We start from the raw sequence: 5,000 nt of genomic DNA, 5'->3' as shown, positions 1-5,000 counted from the left end.
ATATGCTGGACATCAGACACATACAGCAATGTAAACTATGCCTTGATGTCCTGGTATACCAATATATTTATTGCCCACAATGGATAAAGTGGCACTGAGCACATATACCACACGTGGACATCTTACCAATAATTTTATTCATATTATCAAATATATTTCTAAAGTTAGTGCCCCTTTTATACACAGTCTTAGGACGGACACCAAGTCTTCATAAATATTCTTATCTTGAATGATCAATTGCCAGTTCTTTTCTATGATATTCAAAATATTTTTACTGTCCAAATTGTATGTTGTCATGAAGGAATGACCAATATCAGTTATACTATGACCATTGTTAAAATCTGAAAATGTCATTGAGCTCTCTGGGCCTTGTATTTGATGCATATATTGATTGTCTGAAATTGTTGCAGGTCCTCTAGAAGACCCATCCGATTTCAATACTGGCACATAAAACCCCAGTTTTCTCTTATGTACAGCTTCGTTCTTGATGGCATTCACCATTTGCTTAGTGTAACCTCTGCTAATGAACAAATGATTACAAAATTTGCATTCATCAACAAAATCCTCAAAAGTTGCAACAATCTGTGCTGCTCTGACCATCTGGCCTTTAACCACAGCTCATTTATGATAGTAGGGATGGTTGCTACTGAAGTGTAAAAAATAATTTGAATAAGTAGGTTTTCTATATATTTGTGCTTTCAAGGATTTGTGTGTATGATCTTTAGGCAGTAAAACATCTAAATGAGCTATCGTATCATTACCAACTGAATGGGTAAATGTTAGAAATGAAGTTGTTCCATTGATGTAGTCAATGAATGCCTCTATACCTTCTATTGGTCCAAACCATGCAGTAAGTATATCATCATCCAGGAATTGCATATACATCCTGATGGGTGTGTATTGTGGTCTTTGGAAAAGGAATCGGTGCTCCCAAACTGCCATAATGGTGTTGGCATACAGTGGACCATAGGCTACACCTATGGTTATCCGTCTCTTTTGCTTGAAATAATGTCCTTCATAAAAGATGTAATTATTATTTTGAACCAGTTCAATAAGTTGACTCAAATGTTGGTCTTATATTGACTAATATTCTGAGTAAGAAAATTCAGTTAACCAGTCAAGCCCGATGTCATGGGGGATGCAGCTAAAGAGGTCTTTCACATCAATTGCTATGAAAACACCATCTGAAAATGCCCTAATTGGTTACATTTTGCAAGGTAATCCCAATAATCTCCACACAAATACCAAATATTAGACATGTGACCTTTTAATTGTTGGTCAAATAATCTAGCTATGAAACTGGTTTTGGAATTTCCAGCATCTACAATTGGTCTTAAAGGTAGTTTGTGTAGGCTCTTATGAATCTTGGGAACTCCAAACATGGTAGGAATTTTAAGGAAATCCACATGCATGAGTCTGAACTTACATAGGGTAATATGACTTTGTGTAAGCATGTCTTCCAAATAATAATCAATATTCTTGTATGAGGAATCTATCTAATTGATAGATGCTTCAGCATAGGTGTCTTCATATAATAAATTTAGCATACGCTACTCATAGTCAAGCTTGTTCATTATAATCAACCCACCCCCTTATAAGATCGCATAATTCTCAGTTGTTCTGTAAATTTAAGATCATGTAATAATTTCCATCCCTCCTTGTCGAGGTTGTAATTAAATGAATAAGGTTGTTTTGAAATTAAATGTTGTATATCCGTTTCACATATCCTTTTTAAAACGTTTATGGTGGGGTGGAGTTCAGGATTATAAACACTTGGCACACATGCCACTGTTTGCAATCTCAATGTCATTATTATAATTATTGGAATTATTGAAAAGCATCCTTAGGTTTAGTTTTCTAGTGAATAATTTTAATTCAGTGATTACTTTAGTGATATCAGCACATTTTGTGGGACAAATGTGTGCCCTTTACTGAACAGATTTGCATGATCACTGGTAATGTCAAAGCTGCTGTAATTATATACTTTGAAACTGTTGGTGTCATTGAATATGATTTTACACAGTGCCATCATAAATTTGATCTACCATCTCTGCCCCCATCTTGTGTTGTTGCTGTGCTCCCTCTTATGTTGCCAGGGTGTCTGTGGTGGTACTGCATAAGGATTGTAACTGTGTTGTCACTTGTTGCGAATCCTCTCTGATCTCCAGGGTGGTACTTGTTCTAAAGGGTGCTTGTCGGCTGTGGCTTCATTGTCATGTGCTGGTATACCATTCACACCTTCATTCCCTGATTGAATGCATCTTTTTTTCTTTCCTTTGTTGTCCTTTTGGATGACTAGGATATGCTGTTCCATTTCCATAATCAAGATGATTCTTTTCCAATTTCTTGTTTTTAGGTTGCTGGATAGTGACACAAGGTATATCAGTTTCAGAAACTATATTACGATATTGAAACTTAAATTCTTGAAATGAAATGTCCTGTACAATGGTCACATCTAACTGCTTAATTTCAAGATATAACTGGTCCATTTCCTTCACATTGTGTTTTATTTGCAGCTCCATAAGCTCACAGTCATGTCGGTCATACATGGTCAATAATTCTTGATGGAGTAGCGAATGCTGGCCAATCTAGTTGGATATTTCCAGCATCTTAATCCTTTTGGAACTTGCTGCATTTTAATACACTCCTTAAAATATGTGATTTCTTGCTGGAGCTTGCAATATCACATTAATTTCACTTGGAATTCATTTAAGGACAGTCGTATGAGGCATAAAAGGCCCTTCAGTAGTGTTATACACAGTATCATGTTGAGCTAAGTTCACTGAATTTGAATTATCTGACCATATATTATGATTAGAATTGCGTACTAACCTTGAAAAAATTTTTGTTGCCCGAGAGGGATGGTATCATTCAGTTCAGTACTTTGAATATCCACTGATGGTCCAGTGTCTCGATTTGCCATACTAGAGGCTGATTGTTGCTGTGATAGCTGCTGGACCAAAAGCATAAGACTGTGAAGTGACTCTTGAAAGATTTCAAACTCCATTTGTGATATTCCATTAAAGGCCTCTGGTTGTCCGCCCGTAGCCATGCCAAACATCTACCAAACAAACAAGTAGATCCAAACCATGAAAAATATATTGAAAGGCACAGTTGAGTGCAGATACTGGAGATCAATTTATTCCACACACATAACTCATGTAATATGTTAAAATAGGATAAATACAATCCCCAAAAGTTTAAAATAAGCACTTTCATCTGGTATTACCAAACTTCTTCAGATAAAGTAAATTATCATGTGACAATCATTTGTACTATACAGTCATGTAACCTGGGTTTGAAACCTTAAAGATACATTGTATCCTAGTAAATGTATGCCACAGCTTTCTTCAGTCATTTCCAACCACATTGTGGCTTGCATGGCTATAAATCATAACAGAACCAGTGTTGACTGAGAAATACTGCCCACTAAAAGCTATACTATGTGCCACCATATGCAAGGTTAGTCTGCTCCTCCCATCCCCAAACAGCCTACATGCCCATCTCCTAACTCCCTCCAGTACCACTATGACCTTCTACTTAAATGGTTCCCAGCACTGCAGCTATGGTCTAACCAGTGACCAACAGAGTGGAAAACTACTGCCTTGTTCCTCAAGTTAACTACCTAGAGAATACATCCCAACATTTTACTGACCTTTAAGCCACTTCTTGCCTGTAAGTGGTGGACTTTCTAGGCAATTCTAACTACTCCCTAGGTCGTTCTCCTGGTCTGTTTGGACTGTGCTTCTCCCACTCTGTATCCTAGTAGTGCATTGTCATGCCACATGTGCTGCATTTTGCTTTTTCCTGCCTGAAATGTTAGGTGTCAATGGTCTGCCTAGTTTGCAGAGTAATTTAGATCTTTCATAAAGCTAATCCCTTCTCCTTCCAGTACTGATCAGATACTGATATTAAAAGTTGATCATGTCCTTGAACATCATTGTCAGCTCTCTTTTTCCACATTTTTTCTCCATGGTGTTGTGGAGTCACAAGCTTTCACCACCTCGCCCAATTCAGTGCAACTCTTGGACCTTCTTTGACAGTCATGTCTGACCGTTGCAGGTCTTCTCTAGTGCATTCCATCTCTTGGTTGGACATCCTCATCTTCTCTTGCTTTATTCCATCTCTCCCATGTCTTCTTCATCATATCATTTTCTGCTTTCCTGCACCTCAGTAATCTGTTCTACTTTATCTTCTCTACAATTTGGACAACTTTGACTTCTGCACTGATGTGCACAGTTTTTCATCTGCCCCACAATCTGCATCCTACCACCATCTCAAGCACTTCCATCTCCATCACCTTTAGCTTCCTCAGCTGCTCTGCCTTCACTGCCCAGGCTTCTATGGCATACAGAAACACTAGTCACACCACTGTTTTGGACACCTTACTTTTCAACTTCTATGGTATGTTTTGTATGACATTACTTCTGACACTCTGTACCAGTTGGCTGACTGCCCCTCTGAATCGAACTTTGAACTCCTCAGTCAGACTTCCCCCCTCACTTCACCTATCCCTCCCAAATAGCTGAAGCTTTTAAACTGTTCTGTTATTTCCCATTACATTTCAGTTTTCAGCTTCTTCTGATTCCCCCATCTGTTGCCATTACACCTGTCTTGTCTGTACTCAGTTGCATCCCATGTGCCTTCAGTTCTGCATTTAAGTCCCCTATCATTTGATTCCTGTTCAGAGTCTGCTTTTAGTACTGCATTGCCTACAGACAGCAGCTTTGTGGATCTGTCCCCTCTGACCTGTTTGCTAATATAGACTAACATCAATATAACAACAGAGGGCTTAGAACAGAAGCGTTATGCACATCCACTCCTACTGGGAACCCCTCTGCAAGTCCGAAAACTGTTAGAACTTGTGTCAATGGGCCATTGTAAATAGCCTGCACTAATTCTACAAGTGTTTCCTGGATTTCAAACCTTTGCAGGACTATCCAAGTTAACTTTCTTTAGACCTCATCATATACTTTCTCCAAAACTAGGAAAGCTCTTTC

This window comes from Protopterus annectens, chromosome 17.part0 (genome assembly GCF_019279795.1).
Source record: "Protopterus annectens isolate FY-2018-M chromosome 17.part0, PAN1.0, whole genome shotgun sequence".
Classification (NCBI taxonomy): Eukaryota; Metazoa; Chordata; order Ceratodontiformes; family Protopteridae; genus Protopterus; species Protopterus annectens.
The sequence above is the reverse complement of the archived record's forward strand: the minus strand, read 5'-3'. Positions refer to the sequence as shown.